Source organism: Emydura macquarii, unplaced genomic scaffold (assembly GCF_026122565.2).
Source record: "Emydura macquarii macquarii isolate MOO-44397 ecotype Brisbane River unplaced genomic scaffold, CSIRO-AGI_Emac_v2 contig_554, whole genome shotgun sequence".
Taxonomy (NCBI): Eukaryota; Metazoa; Chordata; order Testudines; family Chelidae; genus Emydura; species Emydura macquarii.
The window spans coordinates 7,070,221-7,085,758 of NW_027130691.1; the positions used below are offsets into that span (position 1 = coordinate 7,070,221).

At 40.3% G+C, this 15,538-nt stretch overlaps 1 protein-coding gene across 1 annotated transcript in view; it reads right to left on the bottom strand.

Moving 5' to 3' along the window:
• Positions 1 to 15,538, bottom strand: part of PITPNM2 (phosphatidylinositol transfer protein membrane associated 2) — a 166,318-nt gene that overhangs the window by 116,953 nt on the left and 33,827 nt on the right.

The window sequence follows — 15,538 nt, forward strand, 5'->3', positions numbered from 1 at the left end:
GGAAAGTTTGGATCGCAAGATTGAGATCCCAACACCAGCCTGGAATCACCCTGCTAATTCTCATGGAAGAATTTGAACAAACTCTGTACATGGACTATGTAGTCTTAATTTCTCTTGACTGGATTACTAACAAAGAAGCTCTAAACAAGGACTGGTGACCTCCAAGCTGTTTGGGGAATTTCAGAGACTTTGCAATTTAAGAACTTTGCAATTCAGTTATCATCTCTACTTTGAAACTGACCTAAGAGCTTTATTTTCATCTGTGTATGTATACTGACCTTTTAACCATTACTCTCTTCCTGTTTTTAAAAAATAAATGTTAGTTTAGTTAATAAGCATTGGCTTTAAGCGTGTATTTGGGTAAAATCTGAACTATTCTATGAGCTGTTTGGTAATGTGTCCGATCCTTCGGGATTGGTAGAACTTTTTTACATATGATGGATAAAGATTTTCAGTAATTCCCATCATATTTGACTTGGCTGTCTGGGTGCTAGCCAAAGGGCTGGATAGTTTTAAGGGAACTGTATTTTGTCTACTGAATGACCAATGAGGTCATCAGAACCTGTTTGTTGCTGGCTCGGTATATCTTATGGAAGAAAAACCAACAGTATGTAGGGCTTTGCCTGCCCCATTCTTTGCAATTTGCCCCGTTTAAGCTTAGCATGGATCCCCTGGAGGGCAACCTCACAAGGTCCTACCACGTGTCCTTTCACAGACAATCTCCAAGGTTGGCCTAAGGTCTTAGACTGGATTTATAACCATAACCTACTGAGGTATGAATGATCTCCAAACAGGTGACATTTAGAAATATTATTTTTTCTAATACTTTTGCAAAGATAATGGCAATCCACAGAATTCACTGTAGTCAGTGACCAGAACAGGTCCAGGCCCTACTAAGTTTTAGTCCAGGCTCTGCCCCAACTCACTGCTGCACTCCTGCCTCTGAGAATACACAGCATCTTACCAATCTGTTTTCCCATGTGCTTTAATTAAAACCTGAAAAACTAAGCTTTTTTTCTGGGCACTGGCATTACCAGGCTCTAGTTTCCATGGGCAATAGCTTGCTATACATGCAGGGTGCTTAAAATATATTTGCTGCTCCTCTATGTTGCCTGGGAAACAATTCTTTTATTCTAAAAACATTGGTTGCTACAGCTTCCTGGGTATCAAGTGAAAGGCATGCTCATTTAGGAAGTTTACCTGAGTTCAAGCTGTGCAGAAGTGTTGAGACATTACTATTCATCCTGTATCTTTGTGAACTACTAAAAAAGGCACCAGAAAAACTAAATCTCTCTGGGAAAAATCCTCAGGAAAAGCAGATCACAATCCTAAAAACTCATCTGAGCTCTGGTATACACCTAGTTTTCAAATGAACCTTTCTCCCTTAACGTATGTGCATTACTGGTTTAGTTATATTGATCACATGCATCACTGAAGAGGTGATACAGAGACCTCGGAATTTATTGCACAAATGGTCTCAAGGAATAACTGTCTTGTTTTGCTCTTACACCATTAAAAATGTCATTGTGGATAGTTATAAACCCTTCACAGAGAAGGGTTTCTTTTCAAAGACGTGACACTACTGTATGTTTATTTACAATCAAAATTGAACCCAATGAAAATAAAGCTCAGAAGGTTTCAGCTGCTCCAGTCACCTTATCCAACCCATTCCCAGAAGTGATTCTATCATGTCAAAGAGGAAAGCATGCAACAAATACAGTGACAGCTACTGGAAACAGAATCCATATTTTCCTTTTCTTGGCATGTGTGTCATACAGCTGCCCAACAGGCCTTGTTAGCAACCACAGCTGCTTACTGATGATGGCGACACAGAGAAATGACAGCAGAAATGTAAGCCAGTCAGCATTTACAGACACAGTAAAAGCATTAGCAGACAGTCTTCTTAAAATATCCATCCCTCAGTTTCAGAACAAAGCCTGTCATCTGTGAAGTAACCGCACACACCTGAGTTTGGGAGCTAAAGCAGGAAGAAAGGAAGGAATTAAGATAAGTCACTGGGTAAAGGCCCTGTATGCTAGCCCCTTGTCAGTTCACAAACAGCAATACCTCTGGGTAGAAATCTCCTTAAAAGTTATCATTAAAACACACAGGAGGCCTATATTTACAGAGAAACGCTTCAGCCATGGAGGCTCCAAAATTACAAAACAATTACAAAATTACGCCACCTTTTATATTTCTATATTGCATCTCGTCTCCAAGCACATTACACACTATGCATAAAATGCCAATTATGTACAGCCACCCGCAGGCAACTGGCATACACTAACGAGAGAAAGGGAGATTTTACTCAGCAACACTGGGGCAAACACCTGCTCTTATGGAAGACACCACAGGCTCCTTAAAGTCAGTGCAGAGCAAGGAGGATTTCCATTTCATTTACTCATGCAAAGTCATGGAACTGAATTTTTCTACTTTAGAAAGATGAAAGGCTGAGATGACCCTGTTGGAAGATGAACCTTTGGTTCCAAGGAGGGTAAAATACCTGTGAATATTCATTTTCAATTTCTCCTAAAGGCAAGTTCTAGGTCAATACATACTAGCTGCATCAATAGCTACGTGTTTCTACAATATGTACTGACCTTTTCTTGTGTTCCATGTAATCAGACTGCAATACCTTAAAAAAGGTACACAATGCTCCAGCCCATTATCAGCCAAAGTCCAATATTAACTAAAGCTGGCGTGTATCTCTCTACTCAATAAACTCAGGTGAATTCACAGCTCAATAGATGTCAACACTGACTAAGGTCCAAATGTGGGACAAAGCACCAAGTGAAGGGACACAACAAGAGAACATTACAAGAGGCATGATGTCAGTGAGGGGGCAATCAATTCTTTGGCATATACAAGACTCTTGTCAAGGGCCTCAGTTTCAGGAGTTGGGCATTTAGGACACAAGTAAGTCACTACAAAAGAAATGGAGCGGCATCAGTTGTTGGTTCAGGACAGAGGGACAGTTGTGTCCAATAAGGGGGAGCAGTTGACAGCTTTGTGCCTGAGACTAGATTTATTACAGAAGATTCAAGGCTAAGGTAAGGTTCAGAGGCTGGGACAGAGGATTTTTTAGCTATGGGGAGGGAAGTAAAATGTTCTTTCCAATCCATGCTATACGGTATTCACTATTGAGACAGGATGTTAACAAGGAATCACAGAAGCTAAAGCAGAGGCCAGTTCATCAGGAAGAAGAGAGGATCACACAGGAACTAAAAAACACTATTTATTGTGACCTAAGACTCCATTGCTACAATTAAATCCACACAGACAGGGCTCTGCCTTGGCAAAGGGATCTTGCTGCATAGATTTCATTACAGGATCAAGGCCCTAGGATGTGCATTTAAAGAATATCAGAAAAAGAAAGAGGCTGTGATTGGGGCTGGTAATACAAAATAGCCAAAGAAAATATTCCTTGAGCCTTATCCATGAGGACTATATGTGTACATATAAAAATAAAAACAAGCAGGCTTTAATAAAGATGACATGAGTACATCAACTATTGTTACAGTAATGCTAAAGGAATAAAACCAGATTCTCAGCACGAAGGAAAGTTCAGGATGTATGCAGTGTCTGTTTCCTGAGAGAATGTTTCTCATGTCAGAGGAGACAAATGCTTGCATTTGGGCAGGAAATACTGATATGCGGCAAAACTATCTTAAAAATACCAGCCTTGCTAATTACAAGAAAAGCAAAGCAGTAACAAACCACAGACTTACCAATACAATTTCTTTACATGAAACCCCTTCAATGTTCAAGATTTCCAAAATATACTGGTAAGAACCCTTTTTATATAGTCACTGAGCTGTACAACAGAGGTTTTAAATTTTACATTGTGCAATTAAATTATGAGCTGAGCTCATCCCACACTGATTACTTATTACTTCTTCAACGTGATTGACTGATACATTTGTCCTCCTATAGATCTTTGCTTTTCAGTGTGCCACTGTGAAGTTTCTGAATTCTGGAAGTCAACCACTCACAACACAAATGCTTTTTAGAGACAAGATTTGTAACATTCTTGACTGCATGTGAGGCAAGGAGCCAGTTTCACACCATGGGGAATGGTCGGCATTTCAACAATTGCCACATTGCATCAACCCAGTGGTCCATCTAGTCTGCTGCTCCATCTGACAATAGCTGGGTACCAGATGCTTCCGAGGAAAGTGTGAAACTCCCATAATGGGTAATTATGCAGTACCTGCCCATAGGGGAAGTTTCTTCCTTAACCCCAGGCAGTCAGTGGTTGGCTTGTGTCCCACCACACAGGACAAGACCTGTAAAGAATACAAGAAAGAGGAAGTTTATTCTGAGACAATATGGAAAAGGGTGCTTGGAAAGCAAGAGAATCAGAGTGACGCAGTCTCCATAACTAGACTAGAGAGTGTGTGCTTGTGCAGTTAAACTAGTACTTGCAGTTGGAGACAGAGAGAGATGTGCTCCTCTCTGTGACGTGGTCTGTCATATGAAGATCAAGAACTATCAGTCCCGGAGTTCCTTGTGCATAGGCAGGAGGGTGGGACAGCTGGTGGGAGGGGCAAAGCAAAGCACCATAAGACAGTGGGAGCCAATAATACTGCTTCTTCTGGTAGCATTTGCAGGCTCAAAATATATGTGAGTAAGTGTCTAATTCACTCACAGTCACACACACACACTCCATACTGCCACGTCTGGTTGTGGCAATAAAATACAAATCAGGCAGCCAGAAATGTAAGGAGGTAAAAGAAAGGGAACCAAAAGAAGCTAAAGAACACCAATCTATCCTCTAGTTTTTCAAATCAGACAAGGCCTTTCTGCAGTCAGGCAATATACTAACTAGGAAAGCAGATGAACAAAATCAAGATGAAAATGATTTCAACAGAGACTGTGTCTGTGGCACTGGCAATTGATGACAAAGAAAAGCTGCCAGAACATGCATTATGTGACTCCAATCTAATGCTTGATGATAGTCAGGTCGTATCACCATTATAACCACCAAAAAGTTACAAAATAGTCAGCAAACTTGTAGGACTCTCAGGCTGGGCGTTATATTAAACAAAAATAGCAAAGGGGGGGGCATTTTTCAGAAATGTAGAATATGTAACAGTAATTTCAGAATTCAAACTTTTTTCATGGCTCATGAGATCGTATGTATGGGATGAGGGATTGTGGTATGTGTGTGGGAAGGGCGCCCGTGTTACCAGTTTGTACTGAGCCCGAAAGAAGTATGCTTGGGCCCTGACAGTAGTGAAAACATTTGTGTCACTGAAGTCAGCAAGGATGACTCAAAATACGCACAAGGAACAAATATTTTAGTACATGTACTTTGTTGCCACTTTTCATACACTAATTTAAAAAAAATACTTTGAGAGACAGTAATAAAGTTATAATGTAAGAGCTGAAATAACAATTGCAATAGTGAAAACTCTGGAATCAGAGAGCAAAAGCCAATAGCCCACATTCTGCATCAACATTAACTAGAGTTGCCACTTCCAAAATACATTCAGAAAGATTACCCAGATGCTCCATACTAGCCTGTTTAGATGAGGAGAGAAAACTAAAATGAAGGGGGCATTAGTCATTGTCTGGTGCAATCTTGAAACATTCTGGCTAGTCTGTCATTAGCGGAGAGTTCTGGTTTATTTTTAGTAGCTCTAGAGCAAAGAAAGCGATTGCCACAAAATAAATAAATAAATACGTAAATAAATCTGGCTATATCAAAGCCAGCCAAGTGACAACCTGTGCGATATTCATTCAGTGAAAGTCTGAAAAAGGAAAGAAAAGTGAGGAATAGTTTTAAGGAGACCATTGTCAGCATACAGATGGGCCTATCATTTATGTTTTCTACAATTTTCCACCACCACCCCTTTTTTTTTTTTAAACACACTAGTGAAAACAGCTGTTTTTAAATTAAAAGTAAATTTCCCTGTAGTAACTGGAAATCATCACAACACAATGAATCTGAAGTGGAAATGGATTTTTAGAACTTGGCCTGGAGTGCATGCCCAGTCCCCTTATTTGATAAGGGAGCAAGCAGAGAGAAGTGAAAAAAGTAAGAGCAAAAAGACTGACAAGTAAATTGGATTTTTTTAAAAACGTATTTTCCCTTTTGATAACAGATAACATGGGCAAAATGATTTGTTGATAATATATGATGGAAGTTAGCAGCATTCCTCTGAATAGACATGGGGAGAGGAGCCATATTTGAAAATCTTACTGTACAGATCACTTCCCACCTCCTTCCTCTTTACTTTTTTAATGGAAAGACAAAAGATTAAGAGGCTTAAAGTACTTTGAAACCCTGTGATAGCAGAAGGCCTCAAAGAACTGAGATTACTAACAGGTTTCCTTACTGCTCTATTTCTTGTTTTAGCAATCTGATGCCTTATCTCTCTGGTGAGGTTGAGCTTTGTGGATTAACACTGAACAGGATAAATTAATTAGCCAAACGCACTTTTAGGATATGAAATACAGTAATGGCTTTCTTATGCCAAGTATCTCTCACTGAGATTTTAGGAGGGGAAAGGAGATAATAGAGATGATTGAATTAAAATCCCTAGACTCAAACCCCTGTGAATCCAAGTCTGAATTTAACAGTCCTTCTCTCTCTTTTTAAGTCTCAGCTCCTCGGGGGGCAGGGCCCAGGACTTCTATATATTTTTACATGCCCATTACACTGACAAGGCTACAAATAAACAAACTGAAGCAGTGCATCAGACCTGAACACCTATGTGCTTTGGGGATTCAAAATCCAGAGCCAAATTTCCCAGTTTGTGCCTGACTGTACAGAACAGGCAGCTGCCATTCCAAAATCAACACATTGAACTGTTTATGCTCAAGTGTTTTTTAATCCCACTATACTTGTATACTTACAAATATACTCTTCACTTCTGATATTCACTTTAACCAAGGCCACTGGGCTTTGCATCTAGGTTTGAAAGCATCTTTCACAGACTAGGATAATTAGTCAAGATTTCATTACACTGGCATAAAACCTTGAAGCACCATTAAACATGTGTAGTAGAGAAAGTATATTAAATGCATCACCTTGCAAGCACTGACCCAGAGCTGTAAGACAGTGATTTGTACAGTAATAGACAAAGACAAATTCTTAGGTGGATTGTTGCGGCTCTCAGTTCAGTAATGTCGGCCAACAGAGAAAACTAATTTCTGAAAAGGAATGTTTCCAATGCTCAACATGGAGGACTGGTTCCTTCTATCAGAAAATAGTGATGCTTCCTTTCCAAATGGTAATGGTTCCCCTGTATTCATCTCTGCCCTGGCATTGTAGCTGCCAGATTCACTGGCATGTTGCAACGACTATGTGAAATGAGACCCAAGCAGCACAGTTGTGTGTGTTCTCTACTGGATAGTGGAATAGCAGATCTCCTCAGTTTATGGAGGCCTTGCTTAGCAAGTCCATGCTCAGTAGTGGGATTATTTAATGTGTGAGAGTGGTCTATAGTCTAATGCAGGAAAGTTAGTTCAGAGCTTCCTGTGTTATTGTGTGGAATTATTAATGAAGGGTCTTCATGTTTGGTTCCACTCACTATGAAGAGCAGTCACCTTGAAGTTGAGGGAGATTGTTATGTAAGTGGCTCTTGATCTGAGCAAGGGTTGCAGACCTGACCCCCATGTTATTATGGGTAAATGCAATTTGTGGTTTGCTACCATAGCTCATGAGAGAGTATTTCCCAACATGAAAGCATTTATACTTGAACATAGAATATATGTGGAAACTATTCTGCTTGACGGTCTCAGCTGATCACTTGTGGAGTTTATTTTGAGCCTAAAGTATTTGCCAGTTTCATAGGGACAGAGGGGATCACAGAAATAGCACTTATTTTTAGGTGCTCCTCTGAAAAAACAAAAACAAAAGACAAATAATGAAAAGCTAAACAAAAAGTTACGTTCTTTTTTATATTATCCACTCCACCACTGTGCTTTCAAGTACGTTTCTCACGACCCAAGAACACAACAGGACACATTTTTTAGCCTGACAATAACAGCCAAACAGCCAAAGTCACATTCACTGATGGCCCACAATGTAATTTTGTTCTGACTACTTCTTAAAGAGCAGCAGCCTAGTTTTCTGAGGTTGCCTTCCTAAGAATTATGGCTGAAGTTTTCAAAGGAGCCCAACGATGTTAGGCACTTAACTCACACTGAATTTTAACAGGATTTGGGGTCCAATTCTATTAGGCCCCTTTGAAAGTCCCAATTTATAAAGTCACATTTGTTGAAGGAGCGTGTTTTTCAAACACTAATGTGTTAAGAGATGTAACTAATACCTTAAAGCTCTACATATGTCCTTTGTGACACATTTTCAAGTTTTCTTTGTTAATGGCCCTAAAATAGTCTTGGGAGGTTATTCTGAGGCTCTGCTTCCCTTTTCATCCAGGCCCAAGTGCTCTAGTGGGGCAAAGGTCAGGTTAAAAAGGTAGAAATAAGGATAATATTTTACATTTATTTAGCATCTTCTCTCTCAGAGGAACCAAAGTTCTTCACTACTGAAATGCAGCCCGTATGGGGTGGCGTCCAGCTTAGCAGAGGAGAAAAGAGCTCACAGAAGGCAGAGCCCAAAGGGTTGAAACACCATCTTTAAATGTGACAAATGTGCCAATAATTGTCTCTCACAAGTGGTCTTTTCAGCCACAGCCGCAGCTGCCATAAAACCAACTGAGTAAATTTTGTACCTCTCAGGTGTGTACCCATGGCCTCTCGAGACTGAAGGATGCCGAAGAATGGGGTGGTGGGTGGCAAGCAGGCAGAGTGCTAGCATCCATAAAGTACAGACTAGAGTTTGGTTTTTAAGGTCTCATCCAAAAGACTCAAAGGACAGTGAACTCTTCAGTATACTACATGTATAAAGGAAGAATGGCTGGGATGACCCAGATGGGATCTCAATTCGCAGTTCTAGCGTGTCTCAAATGTGATACTCGGTGAATATAAAAAATACAAGATTATTATTTTCTAAAGCAGTTATACCCACTTTGTGGGGGTAAATTAAGCACTGGACGCCCATAGTATCAAAAACTAAAATTAAAAAATTAAGGCCTTTTCAATTAACATTCAGAGCAGGATTGGCACTGCCAAGAAGCCAGAATGATTTTTAAACAAGTTAGGCTTGCAACTGCTGAGGTAATGTGAGTCTAAGTGTGCAACCAACTATTTGAACACACACTATGGGCACCTGGCCTGTTTTAAAAAAATAAAATAAAATAAATAAGAACTCGAGTGTTTCTAGCTATCCAGGTGTTTTTGTATCAAAAACACAGCTGCCAAGATCAGCTTCTTGACCCCAATCCTGACCGCCACCTCCCTGCTGTGTGAGTCACTCCACTAGCTTCTCTCATTTTCCTGAGTAACAATGGGACAAGGGGAGACATGGGAGCTTCACTCTCCGCTCTACAAAGAGAAGTCCGTCTGACTAGAACTATTAGTGGGGAATGAATGGTGGAAACCCCCAGGATGCCTGAATGTGGAGAGATACATGCCCCCATGCATCCCTCTACTCTACCACACATTTTTACTGCACCTCCAGACCCACCTATAGTCCTGCTCACACTCCTGTCTACCCATGGCACAATGCCCAGCAGGCTGGGAAGCCAAGTCTCTACACCCCTCGGATTTGGCTCCTCCCATCCCAACCATCTCCTTACAGATCCCAGCTTTTCCAAAGCTCCCTCCACTCACTTCTCCCTGTCCCCTCAGACTCTGCACTGGGGAGAACTGGGGAGTTAGGACAGCATAATCTGATGCCCTGTCTACACTTACCTGTGAGATTCGGCGGCAGTCGATGGGAGTTATGCAAAGTACACAAAAAACTTGCGTAATTCCCGTCATCTGCTGAGCTTCTCTTCTGCGCTCTGCCTTCACCGCACTGCACCAATGGGAACAGTGTTCCCATCGATGCAGCACTACGCTACTTGTGTAGCTGGTCTTAGTACATTGATTTCTGGATCGACTGAGCGGGTCTGCACTGATCGCTCAGTAAATCCAGAGAAATTGATCTGACGGCAGCGAATTTGCCACCGTCAGTGTAGCCGTAGCCCGAGAAACAAATCAGCAGCAGAACTTGACAGCATCACCAGGTCATCCTGACACACACATAGGTGTGCGTAATGTCAATAATTGCTGCAAGGAGAGGTCTGAACTACGGAGGCAGGAATGAGTTGTTGGCTGTTTTGATTTTAAAATGGATTTGCTGCTTAATTCCATGCGTAGAGGTTCCAATCCAAAGCTCATTAAGTCAATGGAACTTTTTCTATTAGGGTCAAACCCTGCAAGTGCTGAGCTCTCACAGCTTCTTCACACGCTCATGTGTGCAAAGGATGAAGGGTCCAGCCCATATTTCAGGTTGATGGTTGTGCTGCATCTTCCAAGGCTTGCTGGGCACAGTTACAATCAGATGTTTTTCAGTTTCACACCCACACTTGTTGCAGGCAGTACAGGTTCCTCGCATGGTTTTAATTTCTAAAACTGAAACTCCTGGTTGCTATGACAATAGGTGCTATAAAAATTAGCATGTCCATACACAAAGAAGTCAGTCTCATACTGCCCTGGGGTATCAAAGGTATCACCTGTATTTCACAAACTAAAGAACAGAGAGGGCAATTTTATTCTGCAGTTGTGAGGGTCACTAAGCTCTGCTCATGCCAATAATGTGGTTTCTACTGTAACTAAAAGAGGGAAAGGAAAGTAGAGAGACACAAAACAAAGGCATAAAAAACTAAAAATTCACAAAGACAAACATGGTAAAATATGTCATTCCAGAGGAATGATTTTTTTTTACACTTTTTTTTTTAGAAGACCCTCTCCAATCTGCCCTGCAGCTGCCCAGACGCTCATCAGTCATGCCAAACTCCTGTCAATAAAAACTCTGTAGATCCTCTCAGCTCCATCACATATCCCCTATATACACAAAGGCCACACAGATACATAAACACAGAACATACACACCTGCTTCCTACAGACCCTGACGTTAAAAGCACCAGACAGAGGATTCAAGAGTTCTGGGTTCCAAGTTATGGCACACCAAGTGACTCCATGTAACCTTGAGAAAGTCACCAAACTTCCCTGGGCCTCTGAATCTTCATCTGTGTAATGTGGATAATGCCATCTGCCTGATAGGAAAGTTTGTGAAGATTAATTCATTAACATTTATAAGCCGCTTTTTATCCAACAGTCTCGGAAAGCTAGAGGATTACAATTGATGTTAGTATGCTATTAACTGTAAAGGTGTTTTCTATAACTCCGGAGTTTTCCATTACCAGTTGGGTAAGGCCTTCTGGAGCATGCATCTTCCTCACTGGTGTGGGAAATATTGGAACGCCTCTGGAAAGGCAATCGACTGGATTCCATTTGGCCAAAAACTGAGCAGAACTTCAAAGAGCAAACAGTTCAGTTGCAAAGAGGTGAGCCACTGAAGACAGAATTCAGTTAAAACCTGTCCCATTAAACATTCATATATCACAAGTAATGTTTTCACACAGCATCAAGAGACCTGGAACAACGGTTCCAAAGTAATTAAAGATGTTCTGCTTTTCTTTCAGATAACTAGCCATGTACTAATATTTGGTAGGCCTACCATATACTGATAATGAAGCAGGTGCTTCTAGTAGAGAGAAACACGCACAGAAAGAGGCTGGTTTGTTCAGCTTTAAAAACAGGCTACACGCTATTGCAGCTTCCCTGCACTAGCCCAGACCAGAATCTGAGCCAAATCCCACAACATTTGTAGACAGACCTAGATCAGAGATGTTTGGTTCAGTCCCATCAAACTCCAGGGTCACGAACTGGAACAAAAGAAACTTGCAGAACTATTCAGAAATGTACCACGAAGAATAAATTCTTAGTTAACACTGTCATTGGGGGCCGTACAAGGCTTGCAACACAAAACAAAGTCTCCACTTAAAACCATGGACCTGTGTACCATAACAAAACATAAAGACATATTTAAAGCCTGAAGACAAGATGCTTCATTCAAACCACTCACCTTGCAAATTAAAAAATATTCACTTCAGCTGCACTCGCACTAAAATTAAATAAAAGTCATGCAGAGCAATTTATGTCATCGCACCTTTACTGTTCTAAGAGTGCAGCCCATACAGTTCTAAGAACCGGTGGTTCATCTAGCCAGCTGAACTGAACAAACAGGAATACAAAACGAACACATTACCCACTGAGGTTCATGATGTTATGAAACGATTTTTTTCCCCTCTCTCAGTAAACCAAGCCCTAACAACAACAACCACCTTCATAACAACACATGATCTTCCATAAAAGAAAAAGATGATAATTTCTTTGGTCCTGAAAACTACCCTAACTGTCAGATAGAAGTGTCTTTAGATTTTGTGAACATATAATCCATACAACATGATGTTGAACGCAGAGTTAGAAATATTGACAAACTGACAGCAGAAACTTTAACCTATAGCTTGGCAGATAGTTTATAGATATTTAATGAAGAGTTTTCATAACTACTGCCCACATACATTTATTGTTGTAAGAGAATCCTTAAAAAGTATCTAGTCTAATAGCATAATTTTTGCTTCCAACAGTATGAAAATTTCATGCTCCAATCAATACTACTACCTATTAGTAACTAGCAGGAGAGCAGCAATGGCTATGATATACAGTATAAAACACACCTTCGGAGAACAGTTTTACTGCCACAACAATTTCAAAATTCCTGTTAAAAAAACCACAAAGAAAAATAAATCTACATAACAGTAAATCTGGACAAGATACAGAACACAAATTTGTCCTGCCACAGCAGAGACCATAAAGGAGAACAAAAGCAGAGCAGTAGTCTAGAATCTGACCTTTAAATTCTCCACTTGCTGTTAAATATTGCTTGCAAAAAGCAGGGTTTTAACTGTCAGAGTGTACCTGAAGCAACCAGTCAGATAGACAGACAGGAACTGAAGTAAACCCCACTGACCAACTAAACATCAAGAAAGTTTAGTAACGTTCTGTCAATATAAACGAGCATTTAAAGATCCTACATATCTGACTTTCACATTCATACAGTTTCAGCCTTAGAGAAAAAAGTATTTCACAGCACAAAACACACATTCCACACTTTTCAAATCCAGCCCAACACAGATAGATATACTGAAGTGCAGAGCAACACAGTTAATTGACAGTGAAAGAAGGTAACCTACAAATAGATAACTAACCTGAACTGCGAACCTCTGCTTAGGAAGCCAGCCATCTGCCCTTTAAGCTCTATTTACTTTTAGTGACTTGTTGCTTAGTAAAGATGCTGAAGAGGAGGATCAATATTTTTATCCCGCAAAGAATCCATTTTGTATTCTGGATTAAAAAGCCAAGTATTTATTGTTATAAACCTGCATCCCTATATGGAATCTCTGAACTGGCATAAAAGCCAGCATTTAGCAGAACCCACGTATTCCAACAATGCAATCTAAAGGGAAAAAAAGAGCAAAGAGAAAAGGCCTGAATTTCATACAAACTCATTACAATTACAGTCAGTCCCAGATGAGCTGAAACAAATCACTGCTTTTTCTGGTTGCCTATATCATGAAGTCCTGACATATCTGTAGGAAGTGCCTCATGAAGTAATTTCTGTGCACATTTACTATTTAAAGATCAGATGCCTTTTATTATCAGAAAAATTCAAAACAGCTGTTTCTAATAGTTGACTGCTGAACTGCATCCTCCCAACGTCCTCTCTGTCAGACTACCTCAAACATGCTGCTTTTGAAGACAAGAGGAATATTCTAACCTACAGTAAATAAATACCATAGCCGAGGCCTTTAAGGTGAAGATGGGGCTGTCTTTCTGGCAGATGAGGCACCCAGCACTAATATAGCATGAAGATCTCCTTTTACTAGCTGTTTCCACTGAAAATAGAGTAATAATTCAGGAAATATCAACAACAGAGATGAGAGGAGTGAGGGGGGAAAGGATAAGGTAACTGAAGAATCACGCAGGTGCCAGAAAAAAACAAAACAGAAAATGTTTGCAAGCAAGACAATGCTTTCGGACATCTGCCTGCTCTCATCAAAGTTGCTAGCAAAATACTTCTGCCCTTAAGACAGTCTTTAAAAAAAACTAACCCAATTTCTAAAACAGAAAAGGATTTCTTCTCAAATCAATACATAGTGAATAAAGAGTATCTCCCCTTATTTCCATATTTATATTTGAAAATACTATGTTTATAGCAATATCATGTATTTTTTATGCATTATCCCTGATCTTGATACATACACCTTGCATATTTAAGTATGAATTAAATACATAAAGAGACTGATTACTTCCTGCATAGCAGAATGGAACAAGTGCCCATCAGCATTCTCCTTCAGAAAGAATAAACTATTCTGTACCATCCACTTTCAGTCTCTCTTTTTTAAATTCCAGCTCGTCTGTGAGAAAACAAGCTTGTGTGACTAATCCTTTGCCTTACAAGCTGACAGAACCACTTTATCACCAGACCATGCTTCCAAAGATACTGCAAAATTACCTTGGAGAGGGGGAACACAGTAAGCATTTGTTAGTCTTATGTGTTTTTGCAGAATTCTGAGGCATTCCCCTGTTCTGGCATCTTTAATGAGTCGGCTGCCATCACTTCTTTCATTACGCGCCGTAAAACCAGAAGATCACAGTGATGCATTCATGTCAGCTGGACAGAAAAGCCATGTTCAGGCAAAAAAAGAAAAGAAAAGAAAACTGATTCTCTCCTCTGCTAGAACTACTCAGCTAAGTTGCCATGGAGAAAAGGGCAGCTGTGAAGCAGCTTGAGGTAGGTGGTGAAGAGAGACAGTACAGTATAGCTAGAGGGAAAGCAGAAGCAAATGGACCATCGGTGGCACATTTCAAACTGCACCCACTAACCTGAGGCTGACAAGAAATTACTAGCAATTACTATTAATGTAACTTCCACACAACACTCATGAACACGAGCTAGTGCTGTTCTCACAACAACAACAAAAAACAGTTGCCAAACTAACCTATTAAGATAATTGCATTTTGTTGAACCTTTGTAACCATCGAAATCAGACAATGTTCAATCACAACAGTAAAATAGCCCTAATATTTTCTGTACAGGGCAGCATTAGATCATTGCCATCCCCTTTCTGTGAAATTACCAGCTTTGAAATGTCTCCTTCAGGTAAACTATAGGTATTCCTGCTGGAACGCTGCTACCATGCACCTTCCTTTACTACAAGGCAGGGATTCCACATAAGGAAATAAGAAGCAGTTACTTCACATTTCCAAAATATGCTATAGGTTTTTGGAAAACATACCATGATACAGCTAACTAAATAAACTGCAGATACAAACCACAGCCCTCAGAGTATTACAGATTACAAGAGAAGTGCCCACACCTCACCAACAGAAAGCTGTAATTACAGCTTGCTCGGAACCCAAAGGCTGCAGCTAATTTGCCTATAATGGAGTAGATTGCTTTTGCCCTCAGGTTGCTTTCACATGAAGGTGTGTCCCCAGGAGGGAAAAGCTCCCAGCAGGATCAGATACTCATCTTTTTGTTAGTATCTGCTGCTGATGTTCATTGATTGCA